This window comes from Ambystoma mexicanum, chromosome 5p (assembly GCF_040938575.1).
Source record: "Ambystoma mexicanum isolate Mex_15411 chromosome 5p, UKY_AmexF1_1, whole genome shotgun sequence".
Classification (NCBI taxonomy): domain Eukaryota; kingdom Metazoa; phylum Chordata; class Amphibia; order Caudata; family Ambystomatidae; genus Ambystoma; species Ambystoma mexicanum.
In genome coordinates, this window is record NC_090930.1 from 3,263,823 (window position 1) to 3,285,620 (window position 21,798).

Genomic DNA, 21,798 nt, shown 5'->3' on the forward strand with positions numbered 1-21,798 from the left:
GAACCCGCCCTTCCTTCTGCTCAGGGCCGGACCTCTGGCACATCCAGTAGCTGCGTATAAGCCTGGAACGCACCAGGTAATAAAGCAGGCAGTGGCACAGAGAGAGATAAGAGGATGTTCCCAAGATCACACAGTGCTGGCGCTGCAGGGAGGCAGGGTTGCTCGCCTGCTTTCAAATTGCACATCTTCTGTAACATTTAGCATATTTGGAGTCCGAAAAAGCAGTGGACCACCCCTGTTCATTTTGACATACTCTTCTTTAGGCCACGCCTTCGAGTGTTAGACCACGCCCATCAGTCAGGCCACGCCCACAAATGAGGACCCCCACCTCAATTTCTTACCCCACTTAAAGCACTGCTGAACACACACAGCAACAAAAAAACGTTGGTCACTCCCGTGCAACCCTCCGCATCCCACATGCGCCTCACCCTTCACTGAAACTGCACTGATCCTGCAACTGGACCTCTCTAAACGGCCTCGGCCCTGGGCCCAGCCACTCTCCACTTGCACTGATGCCCTGGAACCCCTCTGCACTGCGGGACTGTCTCTGTATCCCTACAGCCCCCCCCTTCCCCAGCACTTGCTCTGCACTTACCTTGCACTTGCCACTAGCTGGCCCTTTTTTATTTATTACTTACGCCACTTACTTGTACTGCACTTCCCCCCCTCCCCTTCCCCTTGCACTTTTCCCCCTCCCCCACCCCTGCACTTGCGTGATCTGAATGACACCTGGCCTAGTAGGATCGTTTGTTTTGTCTCCCCTTGTTCCTCCCCTCCCTGCCTCGTCGCGCCTTGAAACACCTGTGTATAGGCGCGTTACAAATACCATATCATATCATATCATATCATACCCTTCTTCCTCGAAGTGCTCCTTCCTCCTCCTCGGCTCCTCCTCCCGTGCCCACCTGCCCTCGCACCGGAAGTGCACCTGCGCATGCGCTAAGTTCAGACATGTATCAGCAAGGTATGCCTAATGCGCAGGCGCCGAGGCACCCGCACATGGTTCTCTTCCATGCCGGTCCCAGGCGAGAGCCAATAGGAAGGCTCGCTCAACCAATGGGAGGCGGTGCCCTGTCACTTCCACGGCGGCTCCCGGTGAGAGAGAGCCAATAGGAAGGCTCGCTTTACCTATGGTAGACGTTGTCCTGTCACTTCCATGGCGGCTCCCGGTGAGAGAGAGCCAATAGGAAGGCACGCTTTACCTATGGTAGGCGTTGTCCTGCACTTCCATGGCGGCTCCCGGCGAGAAAGAGCCAATAGGAAGGCTCGCTTTACCTATGGGAGGCGTTGTCCTGTCACTTCCATGGCGTCTCCCGGTGAGAGAGAGCCAATAGGAAGGCTCGCTTACTAATTTCTGTTTTTATTCCGGCTCCTTGTGCAAGAGCCAATAGGATGGCTCGCTTAACCAATGGGAGGCGGTGTCTTGCGACTTCCATGCCGCCTACCAGAGCAGAGCCAATAGGAAGGCTCGCTTTACCTATGGTAGGCGTTGTCCTGTCACTTCCACGGCGGCTCCCGGTGAGAGAGAGCCAATAGGAAGGCTCGCTTTACCTATGGTAGGCGTTGTCCTGTCACTTCCACGGCGGCTCCCGGTGAGAGAGAGCCAATAGGAAGGCTCGCTTTACCTATGGTAGGCGTTGTCCTGTCACTTCCACGGCGGCTCCCGGTGAGAGAGAGCCAATAGGAAGGCTCGCTTTACCTATGGTAGGCGTTGTCCTGTCACTTCCACGGCGGCTCCCGGTGAGAGAGAGCCAATAGGCAGGCTCGCTCGACCAATGGGAGGAGGTGTCCTTCCATGGCGGCTCCCGGTGAGCCAATAGGAAGGCTGGTTGAACCCGTGCCGCCCCGAGTGCGCAGTTGAGGGCTGATTAGTGTCGGCGGCCGTCGCGATGCTCTCGGCGCCGGTGACCGTTCTTCGCGCTCCGCTGCAGCTGCAGCGGCCCTTCTTCCTCGCGGGGATAGACCCGAGGGGGCATTTGCTGTGGGCGCTCCTTCTGAGCTTTCCCGCCTTTTCCACGAGTCAACCGTTGAACACCGACCCCGCGTTTATAAAGCAGATACTGGACGAGCATAACAAGTACCGCGCGGAGGTCAGCCCCACGGCGGCGGACATGCTGTACATGGTAAGGGCGCCTCTCCCGGCGGCTCCCCTTCCTTCCCGGCGCAGCACGGCCCCCGTAGACTTCAGTGGGCTCGCCCAGCATGACCTGGGCACCACTGACTTCAATGGGCTCGCCCAGCCCCTGGCCATGTGCACCACTGACTTCAATGGGCTCGCACAGCATGACCTGGGCACCAGTGACTTCAATGGGATCACCCACCCCCTGGACATGTGCACCACTGCCTCCATAGACCCCATTGGGCTCGCCCAACATAACATAGGCACCACTGACTTCAATGGGCTCACACAGCATGACCTGGGCACGTGACTTCAATGGGATCACCCACCCCCTGGACATGTGCACCACTGCCTCCATAGACCCCATTGGGCTCGCCCAACATAACATGGGCACCACTGACTTCAATGGGCTCGCCCAGCTCCTGGCCATGTGCACCATTGACTTCAATGGGATCACCCAGCATGACCTGGGCACCAGTGACTTCAATGGGCTCGCCCAGCATGACCGGGGCACCAGTGACTTCAATGGGCTCGCCCAGCCCCTGGCCATGTGCACCACTGACTTCAATGGGCTCGCACAGCATGACCCGGGCACCAGTGACTTCAATGGAATCACCCACCCTGGCCATGTGCGCCATTGACTTCAATGGGATCACACATCCACTGGACATATGCACCATTGACTTCAATGGGATCACCCACCCCCTGGTCATGTGCACCATTGACTTCAATGGGCTCGCACAGCATGACCCGGGCACCACTGACTTCAATGGGCTCGCACAGCATGACCAGGGCACCAATGACTTCAATGGGATCACCCACCCCCCTGGTCATGTGCGCCATTGACTTCAATGGGATCACCCACCCCTGGACATGTGCACCACTGCCTCCATAGACCCCATTGGACTCGCCCAACATAACCTAGGCAGCATTGACTTCAATGGGCTCGCCCAGCATGACCCGGGCACCAGTGACTTCAATGGGCTCGCCCAGCATGACCCGGGCACCACTGACTTCAATGGGCTCGCCCACCCCCTGTCCATGTGCGCCATTGACTTCAATGGGATCGCCCAGCATGACCTGTGCGCCATTGACTTCAATGGGATCGCCCAGCATGGCCTGGGCACCATTGACTTCAATGGGATCGCCCAGCATGACCTGGGCACCATTGACTTCAATGGGATAGCACAGCATGACCTGGGCACCATTGACTTCAATGGGACCACCCACCCTGGACACGTGTACCCCAGTGCAGCACTGCCTCCATAGACTTCAGTGTGATAGCCCACACACAACCTGGGCACCATTGACTTCAATGGGATCATCCACCCTGTACATGTGCACCACTTCCTCCATATACTTCAATGGGATCACCCACACTGGACCCCAGGGCACCACTGCCCCATAGTCTTCAATGGGCTTGCCCACCCTGGACACGTGTACCCCCAGTGCAGCACTGCCTCCATAGGCTTCAGTGGGATCGCCCACACAACATTGGTACAATATACTTCAATGGGATCACCCACCCAGGACATGTGTACCCCCAGTGCATCACTGCCTCCATAGACTTCAGTGGGATCGCCCACACAACATTGGTACAATATACTTCAATGGGATCACCCACCCGGGACATGGGTACCACATGACACCACTGCCTCCATGGATTTCAGTGGCACCACCCACAGTGGGCATGTGCACATCTGCCCACCTCTGCCTCCATAGAGTTCAGTGGGATCGGCCACCCTGGACATGTGTACCCCAGCACACCACTGCCACTATTGACTTCAATAGGATCTCCCACCTTGGATATGTTATTTTGCATTTATATAGCGCCTTATGTACCATTGGTATGATCTCAAGGCGCTGCTAGGTTGAACGCCCTCGGGAACCGAAGTTCAAGCCAGTAGAGAGAGTCCTAAGGTGCATGTGAGCACCGGATATGTGTCCAGTGATGTTGCATTCCTGTGATAGCTGCTTCTTAGCGGTAGGTGTGGTGGTTGGGAGATCAAGAGTATGTGTTCGTTCTGGCAGGTTGTTATCCAGACCGATTCTGGCTGCGTTAGGTCTGATGTAATGCATCGACCTTGGAAGGTTTCGAACCGATGGAAGTACACCTAACATGGATGCTGGAAACTTCGTGTTGCGGTCTATGCATCATCCAAGATGGCCACCAGCACGTATTTACGCACAACACACCAGTGCTCCGATGCGTTGTATCTAAGTACTTTCGTACCTCACCAGCGCTGTTACTGAATATCTCGCTACCTATTTTTGCTTCCTGTTGCTTTGCCTCGTAAACGTACTTTTTTTGGTAGCTTTTTTTCTTTATTCGGTTTGATCCCTGTTAATCGCACTCTGAGGTTTGTTCTTTAACTCCCCAGTCCCTGTATTTTTCCTATCTACTAAGTACCTTGTTTAACTTTCTTCCTGACTACCATTTCTTTTCTCCTTACTCCGTTTCTTCCGCCTGGAGTTTCTTCTCTATGTTAAGTCTAACCTTCTAGACTACTAATCTTTAGTTTGTTGTATTGCTGCTTTGGTGTTCTTCACCTCCCGGCCAGTTTCCTGTGCTTCTTTTGTGCCTCAGTGCCTTCGGCCCCACCGGTTACTCGATCATACTACACCGAAGAAGGAACTGGACTCGCTTCTACACTTCTATCCAACCTGAAGAAGACCATTCACACAGGGTTTTTTCAGCTTACGGCTTTTTCCCTGGTACAGCGGGTTGGCTCCTGGGATTTGGTTCCTATCCGGTCACGGTGGCCTCCGGGGAGTCGCACCCATACTTGCATCAAAGAAGGAGTAAAGAATCAGAAAGACACGAAAGAAAGAGAAGACGGAACCCCGAGAAGAATTCAACGAAGATTCAGGTGAGGAGGAGTTGGAAAGGGGAACCAGGGTTGCAAGTTTTGACACCTGAGGACAACGCCTAGGCTGGAGGGTGTGTAACCAGCAGTGTTTAGTTAGGTGATGGGGAGTTTGAGGCAAGTGATGGTATGAGAACAGCTATACCGAATGGTATCATAGTATCGCTGTGTTCTAGTTGAGTGGTGGTGTAAAGGGGAGAGTAAGCATGGAGATGTGATAAGGTGGTTTATATCTTAAGATCAAGCACACTCCATTAGTTCCATGCACTCCGACCATTCTATGCACTCCAACCATTCTATGTACTCCAACCATTCTCTGTACTTCGGTTGTTTTATGCACTACAGATCGTGCTATGCTCTTGCACTTTTTGCCTCTACTCTGTGCCTTCTGCAACTTATCCAGAACAGGAATGCGAGACTTGTCCTTGGCCTCAAGCCCAGGGATCGTATCTCTCCAGGACTGAAATCTCTGCACTGCGTTATCACCAATCCGAAGTAGGCCCAAGACGTGGATGAGTGACCTTGGAGGTGATGGTTGTACAAGAATCAATATTCAGCCTTCCATCCCAGCTCCCCCGAGTACAAGACTCGGGCTTCCTCAAAGAGGGGCTCTTTTCTACAATGTACCTCTCTGCTGTTTCGATAGGGACAGACAGAGGTGTTAATTGAATAAAACAGCGGGGAGAACACACACCGCCACTACCAATGCTGCAAAAAAATACAAAGATATTATACAGTGTTGAGGATAAACCAAGCAATCAGAACAGCAGTATAATACAGGAAATACCTAGGTAAGTATTGAAGCTTCCCCGGGGTGAATCTACAAGACTATGAATAAGCACAGTGAGTGGAAAGAATTCTAAAGGGACTTCCTAAAGTATTGAACTATTGACAATCAACCTGAATATGGTATTTTGAGGATGGATAATAGTCCAGGAAACAGGAGACAACGATAGGAAAAAAACCAAACAGGAATGTTAGTATAGGGAAATAGACCAGAGCGGCATGAGGGTCGCACTAGTACCGGGTTGGTGCAGAATCAGCAAAGCGTTTATATGCATTTGAAGACAAGTTCACAAGACGGATCACTCAATGTCCCAAAGTCCAGCAAAAGGAAAAATCCAATTAAGGGCGTAGAGAAATGATTTCAAATAGCAGAGATGGAGTTGCCAACTACAAATATGTACCTGAGCACCCACGCATCCAGATAAGGCGTGGAAGAGTTCCGGGTGGTTGATAGCAAGTCACCTGCGAGGAGGGCAAAGTCGTTCCGCGTCTGGTAACAGCTAGCTGGGATGAGGTACCGCAAGAGGCAGCAGGAAGAATAATCCAATAACATTCCGGGTCAAAGGCCAGGTGAGCACTAAAGGAATAAAGGAGGAGGCAAGCCAAAACAGGAGAAGTCCGGGTCAGAAACGTAGCGGTCAATAGAAAGCCAATCCAGAAGCCAGGCAAGGGTCAAAACCAGGTAAGCCGATTAGGAATTCATGCGGAGGAAACGCAAAGGAGTTAACGGACGTAACCGCTGTAGCTTGTAAAGCTAATTGTCATGATGGCTGCTCCCGGGGAGCCAGGCCAGGCCCAGCGTCCCCGGAAGCAGACCTATCACCCACATCACCATATCCAGCAGACCGCTACTGGGGCCCTTTGGACCACGTCCTGGCGCCTTTGGCGCCAGGCTCATTTGGTCAAAACATGTCATAATGCTTGGGTGGACTTACCTGAGGCAGACCATGCTGCTTACTCACCCAGAGCAATCCAGTCTGGCTGAGGTCTCCAGCCATTTAGGCTGGGAGGAACTATTTTTCCTCTTCAGGAACTCTTTTTCTTACCTGGGTGGGGCCGGAGGAAGGATACTCACCTGAAGCACTCCTCTGCTATTTAAACCACGCCCGAAGGTATTCACATGCTTCGCGTTATTCTGCATCAACAGCAGGACGCTCACCGAGCATTCCCAGTTTTCGGCAGCGAATTGAAAAGATGATCCTGCATCCTGGCTCCTGACACGCCCGCAGCTCCTGGAACACCTGAAAGACAAAAGGAGAGAAAAGACAAGCATCCAAGGCTTTACTCACCGGAATCCTGCACTCGGGGAAACCTTCTTCCGACAATCCTGCAAAAGAAAAGCACAAGGTTAGCAGCGCACCACAATGCTCGCCGCAGCGCCGCTTTCTCTTACCTTATCGCGGCCGCGCCACGTGCAGAAACGGCTACAAAGCTTGCAGCACCTTGGCACCGGCAAAAAGGGGAAAGACACGACTAGAAGCGCTCCGCTTCACCCGGTGCCACACCTATTCCACTTACATTTACGAGGCCTTACCACGAACAACAGTGGTTTCAACGCCGGCAGCGAGTCGGCTCCTGCAAAAGGTGAGAAGGTGAACATCGGACTTGATACAGGAGGGAATACTCACCTAAGGACTTACCAGATTTTGGTTGAACTCAATCCTCCATTCGGGTCAGAAGGGCCTTTCTGCCTTTCCTAGACCCCGGCCCCGAAGGGGAAAAGACATTTTATATAATCTAAAGACTACATACTTACAGCTATCCCGAAGTGGGATCGAACAGCCAGAGGAATCGCGCCCACTAAATACACCAGTGAAGTAACTGGAATCGACGCGCCCCTGCACCAGAAGCAGGATGGAGGGCTCATCCTTACAGAAAATAAGGTGAGAGCCCACAAAAACCGAACTAGCGACAAGGGGATTTAGAAGGGGGAGATAGGGGGGAGCAGATACTCTTTCCAGCAGATATTAACTCCCTCTCCCACCTACAGAAAAAATTATCCTACGAACCAGACAGACGAGATTCGGGGGAGGGCCAGTCCAGTCCATCTTCCGGGCCCTGCGCTTTACTGTAGAAGAATTGGTAGCAGTCCAGAACGGGTCAACGCCTCTGTGGGAATCAGGTGAGCGTTAAACTAATTGGCAGCAACGAGCCACTTGAAAGACGCTGGTTTTAAAGCTGTATCAGGGCGTGTATTGCCGTACGTCTTCCATGTACATGACGTGTCAGCTGACACGGACTCCGTCGTAGTTTGTACGGGCGCCATGGCATCCTGTATCTGCTCCACAGAAGAGCTTGTAAAGTAGTCGTATTCTGCAAGGAAGCCCACATGGCAGCCCGAAGTGTAACACACTGGCTCCCAGTGGCTGCGAGGATTAAGTTCCAAACCCCCTGCATTGTCCACAAGGCCTTCTGGGGCCTCAATACCTTCAACTCTCTCTTCCTAAATATCTTCCTTCTTGAGCCCTTCGCTCCTCCGCCTCCAACTCCCTCGGGGTTAGTCGCTTCTCCAAGCAACGAGTTGATGGTAGATCTCTTTCCTCCGCGGGGGCCTCCCTCTGGAACAGCCTCCCTGAAACTTGAGGAGAACCATCTCCGGTTCCACAGCACCTCAAAACCTTTCTCTTTGCTTCTGCTTGTTCTCCTTTCCCCTGCTGACCTAGCTGAAACTGTACTGGTTACCTGGCCACCCCCTGATCTCTGGCCCAGGTCACCCCCCGCACCCCAGTCGCACACCTGCACTGCCTTCCTTGCAAACGCCACACATGGTGACTGTTTCTGTATCCTTACAGTCCCACTACCAGCACTTGACACCTGCTGGCCTTACTTTTATTATTTATTCTTATCCCTTGTACTGCACTTCCCCCTTCCATGCACTTGCGCGATCTGAATGGCACCTGGCCTAGTCGGATCGTTGTCTGTTTTCCCTCTGTTCCCCCTCCCTTGCCTCGTCGCGCCTTGAAACACTTGTGTATAGGCGCGCTAAAAATGCTGTATCATATCATCATAACATCGGCTGACTGGTGACTGCTGCAACATCACCTATGTGGACGGATGAGGCAGAGACCAATGGCCTGGCATCCCCTGTGGAGGATATGTTTAGGATCTTTCCAACCAGCAGTGCAGGTTTCTACTGTATGCTATGACGTCACCAGTGACAATGCCCACTGTTATGTACTGCACATACCGATGTTACCAGAATGTTCCGCAGCCCCTTTCTCCCTTTTTGTATGGAAATAAAACTTGTTATCCTTGAAGATGATTGTGTTAAAAGATGTTCACATAAGTAAGCCTTTACAAACTGAACCCACACTAGACATGCATTCATTATATTGATGTAAATTCAGTTTTTTGCCATAAAAAGTTACTGTCACACAAAAACTGCCTCACAGTATTATTTTCCCATTGCTGTACAGGAGCCTATGTGCATCTGTGAAAGAATCTGTAAAGATTGTATCACCAGCCACGTTGTTCGAATGGGAGTAAAGCATACTTAAAATAATTGTTTAATTGTACAGCTGAATATTGTTCATTTTTGTGGGATGCGCACCTTCAGAAACTAAACTCGCTGTGGACACCGGATAAACGGTTGCATTTTTATTTGGCCTTCAATCCACCCCACTTAACAACTTGAAGGACACAATGTTGCGAATATCCACAAAGAATTGATAAGATTTACTATATTGAAAGCGGCAAAGTTAGGTTTCAATTACTGAAATCTGTCTTTTGAAGCGGTTGGTCTCCCGTGATGGAGAGAATGGACGTTCAATGCACAATGTAAGCAAAGTTTTAATTGATATTTATGCAAGTAAAGAAGGCAAGTGTTCTGTATGCTATATGATTACAATGTAACGGATGAGTGTTCAAGTAGATGCAAAGAATCTACATTGTACGTTTGAAATGGTAGCCTGAACATTGTACTCCGTCCCCTGCCCTGGAATTTAGGGGAGTTATAGCAGAGACCAGAGCCTGAGACCCATGGTCTAAGCCAGGTCTGGGGAGGTGGGGTGGAGGCAACAACGCAGTGCTGGCTTCGTCAAGAACCGCAAGAGTTGTCCGCAATGGTGAAGCCCTGCAGAGGAGCCAGCCACAGACACCAGCTTCAGGAGACAACGTGAGTTGCACCCAGGGGCTAAAGTTGGGAAAAAGAAGGTGGTACCAACAGCGGAGGGACAACAAAGCTGCATGTGCGAAGGGCCCTGTGAGACCCTATCAAGGAGTGGACCGCCCACGGCACCCCCAGCGGGCACCGGAATGGCAACCGGTGAGGTGAGGAGGGGGACTCGGGCAAGCCCCCCAGCAAGAAATAACTTATTGACTTTGGTACAGTAGGGCTCATCTGACGAGCACCCCATGCTGGCACTAGGTACCGTTCCCTGAGAGGGAAGGATAGAGGAGTCGGTGCAGTGAGGAGGGACCCAGCACAGAAACTACCCCCTAAAGAAGAGCGGGCGGGGGAGAGGAGCAAATCTGACCATGAGGCCCTCCAGAGGGATTGCAGGGTTCCACAGGCATTGTGCACATGGCCCTTTGTGGGCCACAAAGGGGAGGATGGGGCTTCCCCTCTCCCCCACCCCCCTGCTGAGAATCTGGGGGTGAGTAAGCACCACCAGGACGCCTTCGAAGAGACGTGGCTGGGCTGAGTGGAGTGCCGCCACACCGGGGACAAGCCTTAAAGGCCAGGGAGAGAAACTGATACTATAGAGGAAAAGAGTTGAGGAGAAGGACGCAAAACTCCTTCAAGCTGCCCATAGGTGGGCCACGGCAGAAGCAACGCAGAGGAGGAGAGGAGGGCCAAGGCGAGTGAAAGAAACTCGGACAGGAAAGGAGACCCTGTGTAGGGTGTGCATATACAAGGGCTGGTAATGTGGAAGAGGCAGACGAAGGTCAGGAGGCTAACGAGTGGCAGACCACGGAGTGCACTAATGGGGGGCCAAGCAGTAAGGGGTTATGCTGCAAATGGTAACTGCGTGAGAATGAACGGTGTGACACCAAGTGGGTGTTGGGACACAGGGGTGCGAGGTCAATGACCTGGAGAGATAAGTTCTCCCAATACCAGTACCGCAGCCATGTCACGAGAAATCAAGAGAGCAAAGGAGGCTACGGGACCCCAGGTCTGCGTAGATCAGGACCATTAAGAGTGACATCCAGATGATCCTGGAAGAGATCCGGTGGTTGAGAACGGACATTGGAGCCAAAGTGGCGTGCCTGTAAGCGAGTGGACATACTGGGAGAAAGGCTCGAGCGGGTGGAGGCAAATCAGGCTTCCACAGGCTTTCTCGAGGAGCAGTTTGAGGTCCGATTTTGGGACATTGAGAGATGAGTAATGGAGTTGGGCATCAAAATGGATGACATCGAAAATGGAGAGAGGCGAAACAATCTCCGGTTCTTTGGCCTCAAGGAAAGGGAGGGGGACTCTCCGGCTGGATTTGAGAAGAAAATCCAGGAAATCATTGGTATGGTCCTAGGATAAAAAGCAGGAAGGCATGTGATCCTGGACAGAGTGCACCGCGCGGAAGGAGGTAGTAGGGGGTCACGCTCTGTCCTGGCGAGTCTACACTACTACCAGGACAAGCAGACATCCTGGAGAAAGCCAAACGCATGGGAATCATTGACTGAGGGAGGTCTCAGAGTGGCAGTATTCCAGGACCTCTCTGCGCACACCCTTTTGAGGCGGAAAAAGTGTGCCCCTCTCACGAAGTGGTTACAGGAGAAAGGAGTCCGTTATCGGTGAGGGTACCCCTTTGTGTTAACATTTGAACGGGAACGTGAAAGATGTCACCTGGTGTTGGAAAAAGAGATTGAGAGAGCCACACACTCTGGTGGGACCCCAGGGAAAGAGGGCACTCAGGAAGGAGAAGAGGGGATGTCGGAGAGGCGAGAGATTTGCAGGAGGCCAGGAAGTTTCGGAAACTGAACACCCTTTCTCCCAGAAGGGAAGTGAAATGAGGCCTCTGAGTGAGGCAATGGTGCCCGGGATTGGGTACCTATGTATCCCATACATGACCCCCCCCCCACAGGAGGGGAGTTTACCTGGAGGTGGTGTATGTGGAGCAAATAGGTTTTGGTTAAGGAGGTTGGGGATACCCAGTTGTCGGGGGTAGGTAGGATAGTCTCATGGACATAAGGGTGAAGAGATACGAGAGGGGTAGGCAGGAAGAAGCGGAGGGGAACTACTCGCACTATTATGGTAGGAACAGGGGGGAGTTTTGTTGTGCAGCAAGTGGGGAGCACCAGGGGAGGGTAAGGCATAGGAAGTAGACCAGGGGCAGAGGTGACAAGAAGGTTGACAAACACTTTGATGGGGGCAGAGGACGGCCTTCCCAGTGACCAACATGTTTGGTGCACGGTCGGATGCCTCAATGTGGGGCTAAGGGGGTGTGGGGAATGTTTCATGCAGCAGGTCGAGGGAGGAGTGAGGTGGGGGTACCTCTCGAATGATAAAGGTGACGGGAGAAGGTTAAAGAAAGGCGATGACTGAGATTTGCATAGCCACGCTGAATGTTAAAGGGCTAAATTCCCAAAACAAGAGATCCCTCACGAGCAATATGTTTCGCAAGTAGCACCTAGCAAGCCTCTTCCTCCAAAAGACTAACTATAAAAAGGAGGTGGAAAAGATCGAAAGACGGAGGGGGTGGGTATCCTTTTGGGAACAAAAGATGACGGGGATACAGGTTAAGAGGGGATTCAGGGTCGATTTCTAGGGATAAAGTGGTTTTACAGGAAAGCGCAAATCACCTTGGCTACCTTTTTTATATCCTACCATGGTACCGATGGGTTTCCTGTGCCAGGTCTTTGGGTTCCTTGAGGGTTGGGCAGAGGGAGCCTCTGTACTGGGGTGGCATTTTAACCTAGTGGCAAGATCCAACACTAGACTGGTAGTCGGCAATGGACAAAGGCCGAAAAACGGCAAGCTCAGAGGACGCCTCCTTCAAGCACCTCCTGCGGGACTATAATTGGGCTGACGTATGGCGGGACACTTCCCGGGGGCTACACGTTTTTTTTTTCATCCCTGAACCAGACATATACAAGGATAAACTTGCTCCTGGTCCCACTTGACAGGAAGGTTGAGATGCGGGGCACCCAGGGTTGAGGCAATCACCTGGTCCGACCATGAGTTGGTGGTAGCGGAGTGGAAGATTAGGAGCCCTAAACAGCAATTCCACTGGAGGTGCAGCAACACTTTGCTGAGGTACAGGGTTTTTTGGGTCTTTCTTGGGAAGGAAGTACAGGCATACTTTGAGGCTAATAACGGAGAGACAAGTATGATGATGGTCTGGGAAGCTGACAAAGGTGCATTTTTCGGGGCCTCCTCATAGCTGAGGGTGGACGGAAGAAGAGGGAGAGGGGGTTGATTGAAGCAGGCTCAGGAGGGGGAACTGAAAGTTCTGCGGTCGCAACTCCTTAAGTGCATGGGCCAATAAAAAAGCGCTCAGAGACAGGAGCTCCACACAGCATTGATGGGAGTAGTGGTAAAGAAGATGAGGTTCACGAAACAAAGGTACTATGAAAGGGGAGACCAACTGGGAGCGCTTCTGCTGAAGAGTGAAGTAGTGCAGGGCAGAAAAGAGAATGGGTGCAATACAGGAGTTAGATGGGAGCAGAGGAACCACAGGGGATGAAATGTCTTCCTGGTTTGCGGAATATTACCAAAAGCTCTATTCCAGAACCGTGGAGCCCCCAGGGGAAAAACCGATGGGTTATCCAGCAGACCGCCAGCTCCCCAAGCTAATGGGGGCAGAGAGGGAGGTCCTGGACGGGAAGAAGTACTGCAAGCAATCCAGAGACTTAAGGCGGGGAGCCCACAGGGGAAGATGGGTTTACGGCGGACTTCTATAAGCAATACCAGTCATCACTCGCTACACCGCTGGTGAAGTTGTTTAATTCAATAGTGGGGGAAGCTACAATTCCGCCGACATTCTTCCGGCACTTATCATGGTCGTCCCAAAGCCAGGGAAGGGCCCGACCAGCTGTGCCTCGTATAGATCGATTTCATTGCTGAATGTCGATGCAAAAATCTTTGCCAGGATTCTTGTATCATTTTTGGAATCTTGCCTCCTGTGACTCATTCACCCGAATCAGGCAGGTTTTGTGGTGTATAGGCAGGGAGCCGAAAACACGTGCAAGACCCTCCATGTACTTAATGCCAGTGCAGTGGGTGGGGGGGGGGGCATCCTGTTGCTGGCCCTAGATGCCGAGAAGGCATTTGACCGGGTGAGCTGGTCGTTCGTGGTGCAGGTCCTAGCAACCATGGGAATGGGCCAGGGATGGATGGTGGCCCTATATTCTAGCACAACAGCGAGGGTATTGGTTAACAGAAGTATATCACAAAGTTTCCCACCGCAGCAGGGCATGCGGCAGGGATGCCCCCTATCCCTGCTGTTAGACAGCAGAATAAAGGGGGTTCAGATGGGGGTGGGGGGTTATGGAGTGCAAGATCGGTCTCTTTGCAGACGATGCCCTGCTCTGTATCACAGAGCCGGAGCGATTGGTCCCCGACTCCCAGCCCCCCCGTTGGAGAGTCTGGCGCAATATGGGGAGCTCTCCGGCTTCAAAGCTAATCTGGAGAAGTCTACAGCCTTTAAGGCAGAGGTGGACTACATTGTGAACTTACCGTTTTGGACCCAGTAGGACTCTTAGGTATTTGGGGATCCAGGTGAAATGTAATTACGATGATCTCTATCCTAGGAACGTCCTCCAGCTGTGGACTGCTGTAAGAGACAGCAATCTGACAGGCCACAAATTGGACTGTCTTTTAATAACCGATCATTGGCTCATTTCAGTAAACAAATTACCATTTATTTATCAAAATACAAAATATTTTTAAAATACCTTTTTAAAACAGACCAAATTCACAACAATTGCAAAACATTGGCCCACCTACAAATTCCATATTGTAACTTGTATAGAACTTATGTGGGTTGGTCCAAACAATCAGTATGGTGAGGTTAGTATGCAGTGACCTAGTGTGTTTCTATTTCAATACACTTTTAAAGTCGACACTGTGTGTTTTTCCAGCATGAGTGATATCTGCACAACGATTACAAAACTTTCATGTCAGTTGCTTCTCTCGTGCTTTCCTCAGGACTGGTAGACAAAGGGTTTTTTATTGTCTGGTTCCGGCGTAGCATAGATATCCAGACCACACTGGGTCTATTTCTAAAAATAACAATAAAAATATATTGACACATCATGTATCTGACTGGCTCTCTACACTTAGAACCTTGTGTCTTAGATGCTTCACATACATGCAACAGCACTGTTGGTGGGTTGGGCTATTTTCTTTCAAGGGGTGTCATTAGTACAACACTGGCTAGAGTGTTACAGGGTTCTGATCACTATAAACGAGAAAGGGAGGCAATTGCTTTCTCTTTCTCTACAAATGGAAGTACTACATGTCGTTGTATGCATATTTTGGTAGTGCCTACCTTCAACAGTGGTGGGCGTTATTCACTGTGAAAAGCTGCTGGTTTTCTGGTGTAATCGACGTTTCTCTGTGAAGAGAAACAGTAGTTGGCTGAATTTCTATGATCCAGTCCTCGGGTTTACTTTAAATAATGATTTCTTAATGTGTGTTCTATACGATGTTGACGCTATGCCCATTTGGCTATTGTTATACATCCTGTATTGCTAAAAGAGAATTTTTTCCGCTTGCTGTGCCTGATGCGCAAGATTCTGTACATCATGCATCATATTATGCATTTAGTCTATGGTGCTGAAACACAAAGGGGTTCCCGTCCTTACTTTTCTGCAAAGCAGTGTTTGTTTTGCAGTCTCTCTATTTGCGGTCTGCATACAACTCGAATCGTTAAGCAGAGAGCATATCGTTGCTAAGCAACGAGTACCAGCGTGGAGCCCGTTTGGCTTTTGTACTGAAAGCTGAATCTATGCCGGAACGTGTCCGCTTGTTGGACCGTTCCATCTACGCATATAAATGCCTCAAATCTCAAGAAACAAACGAGCCGGGCTTACTGTTAAATGTTGCTGCCGCTCGCAACTTTCTGCTCCTGCATCTCCGGAATGAACTCATGCGTGTTAGGGAAGTGGGCTCGTCCTGTTTGTGGTTAAAGTAATAGGCTCCTGTAACTACACGCCCCTGGTTGCCATGGTGATCCTGGCGGGGCATGTTTTAGTGTTGCCAAACTGGACGATTATGTGGAGTGTTTGTTCCTGTTCTCGAAAAGAATTGCCGTCCCACACATCTGTTTACAAAAAAGTAATTCTTTCATATTATAGGCTAGACTTCTGTTGCGCGAATATGCTGGTTTAATCGGAGTATGAATTGCTAATTACCTGAGGAGGGTGTATATTGGGGATACTGGAAATAGTTATTAGCCACCTAGTGTGAACATTTATTATTTCACAAAATGTGTTACATTGTGTTTGAGATTGTGTATACAAAAACCCAACGCCTGCGTGTTGTGTCCACTTGTATATAGGCAGCATAGCTACTTCTGCATTCAGTCAACAAAATGTGTCTAGTACAGTGCCAAGAGTATTTCTTACATCCTACAGGTTAAAAGACCGGTGTATAATCTTTAACATGTTGCATTGTAACACATGCGATCTCTTCATATACATTTCAAATTGTTTTCACAAGAATTTTCAAAACTCGAGCATCAACTGACATGAAAGTTCTGTAATCGTTGTGCAGATATCGCTCATGCTGGAAACTCCAACAGTGTCTACTTTAAAAGTGTATTGAATTAGAAAAACACGCTAAGTCACTGCATACTAACCGCACCATACTGATTGTTTGGACCAACCCACATAAGTTCTATATGAGTTGGAATATGGAATTTGTAGGTGCTCCAATTTTTTGTAATTGTTGTGAATTTGGCCTGTTTTAAAGGTATTTTAAAAATATTTTGTATTTGGATGATAAATTGTAATTTTTACTGACATGAGTCAATTATCTGCTATTAAAAGACAGACCAATTTGTTGCCTGTCACATTGTGGTGCACATACCCCAAAGTGTGAAAGGGAGGGGAAGCCTATTTCTCTCCTATATATGTGCTAAGTTTGGTTCCTCACGAGATATGCCCCCCGAAAACAACAAAGAAGGCTTCTAACCCTATCTCAAGCTGCTGTAAGAAACGACATGGAGTGGCAGGCTAGACTGGGGCTCTCGTGGATGGTGTGCCTGAACGCTATTAAAATGGTATTACAGTTCCTGTTTCTATTCCAGATGCTACTGGTCATAATCCCAAGGGCCTTCTTCGCTGAGGTGAAGAAGGGTATACTAAACTTCAGAGGGTGGCTCACAGGACCCTAACCCTACCAAGGGAACGGAGGCGGGGGATTACCGGATCTAGAAACCTACAAGAAAGCAGCCCAGCTCTGTTATGGTAGATCACTTGAACCCGCTTTCTGAAAAACTGGGTCCCGATGGACAATGCGATACTAGCTCCAGGTTCACTGGGAGAATGGTTTTGGGTGCCAAAACCCCTATCCCGCAAAGGGTGCTTCTCCATCTGGTGTTGGAAGTCCTGTGGGCCATGTGGAGGGAAGACCGAGGGAGAAATAGGTGGCACCCCTCCTGGCCATTGACTTGTATATGGCTCCTGCCAACAAGTCACGAGATAGGGGAACCATTGGCGTTCCAACACTGGTATGGGGGGCTCTCTAGAGCTGGACCAATTTGGGACGGAGGCACCTTTCTCCTGCTGAATAGGCTGGAAGAGGTTCTGAATGTGGGTAGACTGTCACCCTTTCAATACCTGCAGATGAAGGGAGTTAAAACGGACCCCCAGTGGGGAAATAACTTGAAAAGAGAGTTGACGATCTTTGAACACCTTCTACCAAAAGGGAGGGGTACCTAGGGACTCATTGCAGGACTATACAAGACAATCTTGCTGGCGGAACAAAGGGAGCCCCTCGCAGCCAGGGTCAGATGGGGTGGGGGGTAGACCTGGGGAGAGACATTGAGGATAAGTTATGGACATAGATTTGTAGAAGGGTCGCATGGTTAATGATCTCCATGCAGTAAAGGCGCCAAGCAATACAATTGATACACAGGTGGCACCACCCCCATGCTAGAATAGCGCAGATGTGTAAGGCATATGACCCATGTTGTTGGAAGTGTAAGCAGGTGAAGGGTGACTACATACAAATGTGGTGGGGTTGCCCCAGAGTACAGGCATACTGGAGGGAGGTCCTCTCGTGTATTAAGGGGGTGGACGGAATCCATAGGGAACTCTCCCTGTGGCTCCTCCGTTTTGGAGTGTGGTTAGAAGAGGAGGAGGAGCAGGAAGAGGTTAAGGGAGGGCACATGTTGCAGATTATGTTGGTCTCCGCTAGATTATGTTTGGCCCAACTATGGAAGAATCCCTGCATGCCAAAGGAAAAGGAATGGGTAGCAAAGACCAGAGTGATCTACGACATGCAAGACCTTACTCATGTGTTGGATAAGTCCCGGTCGAATATATTGAGGGTTTATGGCTTGTCTTCTTTGAGAAATGCGGGCACCAAGTAAGGGCACGACGGGGGTTATGCCATGTCCTGCCTGACCCTGGAGAGGTCTGGGGGAAGGAATCATTTGAAACCCTGGCTCTGGCCCTGAAATAGTCCAGCGAGGCACCTACGCGATTAGCCCATAGGTCGGGAAGACTGTGGAGTGCCGAATTAACACCGATCTGTGGGCTTGGGAACAGCTTTTTATGGAAAAGGGGGCTAACCCAAGTTTGGACTCGATAAGGACCGGCTGCATTGGGTGGGAGGGGATGGGGACAGGAACAGACTGTGGTGGGAGGGTTTCAATTCCCTTTTGTTGTTTTGATTTGAGGAGGAGGTGTAAGGACGGTTTGTTAAAATTATGTGAAAATGCCAATAAAGTTCAATTTGGCAAAAAAAAGTTTGTACTTAAATATTGTTTTTATTCTCGATTTTACAGTTCCATTGCATTACATCGTACCATGTGTGCATGCCATGGAGTGATGATTCCTGTTGATGGCTTTTTCAATGGAAATTGGACAATACCAATGAACAATGCATCAGTGATGACAATTATCTGGGATGACCGCCAGACACCATCTATCCTTTCGCTGTTGCAGTAACAAGGAGAAACATGGGCAGCCTATAGAGTATGAAAACGTGCAGATGTGAAAATGTTTCATTTCAAACTGAAACCACTCAGTCCTCACTAACGTAACGTAATGTAAGTCGATCCAAAAAAAGTTCTGCAAACAATACAAACACTGATTAATCGATTGCTAAAGGGATTCTGCATTATAAGATGTTTTTGTGGACATAATCTTCTCCTTTTCATCGTTTTGACAAAAATAAAAGTACTTGCTATCATTCCGATTATCGCTGTTTTCTTTGAAATGAATACTTTTTTTAAATTTTTTTTTACCATTTTTGTAAAAAGAACTACAAAAAAGTCTGGGGTAGTGTGGATGTGTGTTTATATTCTGGGATCTGCGATAGATGATGTTATGAAGTGGGTGATGACTGGGTTCATTTGGCTACGCTGCCCACCAACTTCATTAAAATAGGTTGGGCGTATATTTAGGACAAGTGATGTCAGCTTGAGGGGCGGGTGATATGATTTGGTGCCAAAAGGGCACTGAACTTAGAGCGATGGATCAACTGATAAGATTTCCACAAGATGGCGCCGCCCAGTCAGGTTTTCGCATGCATGAAAGTGGGGAAAACTAAGGTAACATGCATAGGAATTCTTTTTAAGATGGATAGATGTATGATCGAAAATACATGCACGATAGATTGGGACAAATCAATTTCTCACCGAACTACCCCTTTAATAGCCAAGATCATTTGTATTTTCCCAGTATAATTTGGCATTGACTGCGCTAAAAAAACAGCGCTCTTTCCTTTTACTAGTATTGTATATGCGCTTCTTAAAATAAATGCTGATTTGCTGCGTATACTATGCTTGTTATGCCGGAGATTCTCGAGTCCCAAGAGTGCTAAGGAAGATTTTGTGTTTACACCAGGCAAGTGACTGTCCTTGCAAATCAATTAGGGCTTCTCAATATTTACCCGAATGCAGGGATGCCCTCGGTGCCATTTCATCTGTTATTCGGTTGTTTCCTTTGTATGTGCAATATGATGTATTCAGAGTACTTTGGGGCAAAATTGTGATATTTTTGTTTTTAAAAACATTTTAAAAACATTTTTATTTTGTTTTATTTTTGTGTGTAATTGTCTACTACTCCTATTTTGCCATAATCTGTGTAGTCCCTCAGTTCTGCTTCATATAATGAAGAGGCTCTTGCCTGCTTGTATATACCGCAGGAATTTGCAATGGCATTGTGACCATCCACCCGATAGTTCCACTTACCGCCTTCGGACCCTGGTCCTAGGTAGTCAAAATGGTTTCCCAGTTCTATACAGTGATCATGTAGGACTATCTTCAGTGTGGGGGTCTGTTTGTATGGAGGATGGAAAACCATAGACTTTGTACGACCAGTATTTTTACACTGTTCATTAAAAGCGTTAGCCTGGGTTCTCAGGCCAGCTTGAGTTGGAGAGATCAGGACGTTATCTGTGAAAAGATGGGAATGTTGTCTGCACCCATCTTCGGTGAATTAGACTGAAGAACTAAAATTATGACTATGAGCCTATTAAGCTGCTAAAAAGGTGGGCGCGAGAACACAACCCTGACTTACCCCTTTTCTAGTGTTGATGCATTCGGTAGCATCCCCTGATAAGCTCTTTCGAATCATCGTTTTATTATTGCAATACAAGCTCAGTATTGCATTGAGCAGCTGTGATGGGATGTTCACATCTTTCATAGCTTCCCAGAGTTTGCCTCTCGGGCCTCATCAAGGACTGTTTTTAGGTCCTCAAATAGTATATATAAATTAACTCTCCTCAATTCTACATAATTCTTGTACTTGAAGATACAAATTTAAAACATTGGTCGATCGTACCGAGGCCAGCCTGTAAATGGTTAATTGTTTTTCAGTCAACCAGCTCAAATGTGTGACAGCGCTGTCCTTGCATAGATCTTTTCTACAGAGTCCAACAAGGAAATGTGCCTGTACTGAAAGGGTTCTTCCCTTCTCCCTTTTTTGTATAAGAGGATTATTTCTGCAGAAGTCAAGTGAAGGCACGCCCAATCCTGATTCCAATGCTGCTTCAAGTGCTTGGAACACCACAGGACTCCATGAATTTAATTCAAACTTAGAGTCGAAATGTTTTTTTGTCCAGGCCCGGCACCTTGGTTGACTTCTGATTGGCTGTTGATTTCCTCACTTCATCCAATGAAATATTGGAGCAAAGTTTGCCAAGGGCTCACAGTGCAAGTGCCATCTGCCCAGACAGTTGAGGACCTAGCCTCCTTAGTATCTGCATATAGATCTGAGAAGTGGTTTGTCAAAACTACTTCCCAAAGTTCCTTCCCCTGGAGTCTCCTCACCTTGGTCTTCACTGTGACTGGTGGCTTTCTGTCTTCTCCTCCGGTCTTTCGGGGTTTTCTCCTCTTCAGTGTCCTTCTTAAGGAGTCCTTTACCCTTCTTGCGTTCGAAGAGATAGGGACGGTCTCCTCCGGAGGCCACCTTGACCGTTATTAGAATATACCGTCAGGTGAACCCTGGGGAGTCCGCCCCTCCCAAAACAGGGAAAAAGCCAGTAAGGCAGAAAAAACCCTGTGAGGCTGCTGGCGAGGATAGATTGGAGTAACAGCGGATCCAGATGCCTTAAGAGTCTTGAGACTAATGTCCAGTTGATCAAACAGTAACAGGACTGTGATTCCTTGGCAGGGATGAGGGCGCCTTGGAAGAGGCGATGGGATGAGGATCCACGAAGGAAGACTTATCAGACTCCGAAGGATCGAACAGAGGCTCCGAAGACTGCTGACGGAGGTAAGTTGGTATGGAGAGAGAATGCACGAGAGCAAAGGAGAGTAGCACAGAGTCCGTGAGGGTGAGAGAGAGTGAACGCGAGAGAATATGAATGAGAGAGAGCAAGTGACTATGAGAGTGCGCGAATGCGAGATAGAGTGAATGCGAGAGAGTAAGAATGAGAGAGAGCAAGTGACTATGAGAGTGCGCGAATGCGAG

At 49.3% G+C, this 21,798-nt stretch overlaps 1 protein-coding gene and 1 long non-coding RNA gene across 12 annotated transcripts in view; one reads left to right on the forward strand and one right to left on the reverse strand.

The window, feature by feature from the left end:
• Positions 1–21,798, reverse strand: part of LOC138480660 (zinc finger protein 182-like) — a 637,235-nt gene that overhangs the window by 342,004 nt on the left and 273,433 nt on the right. For 2 of the 11 annotated variants that reach the window (XR_011274113.1, XR_011274115.1), the window contains exon 1: positions 852–996. The exons of 3 other annotated variants lie outside the window; for them this stretch is intronic. The gene's annotated coding sequence lies outside the window, so the exon portion shown is untranslated. Of the gene's footprint in view, positions 1–851; positions 997–21,798 lie in introns of those variants that run through there. 6 more of the 11 variants (XM_069612336.1, XM_069612329.1, XM_069612331.1 and 3 more) reach the window with 3 other exon arrangements.
• LOC138480662 (uncharacterized) lies at positions 1,989–19,079 on the forward strand. The gene is made up of 2 exons (XR_011274116.1): positions 1,989–2,123; positions 18,666–19,079. It is a non-coding gene; the product is annotated as an uncharacterized lncRNA (long non-coding RNA).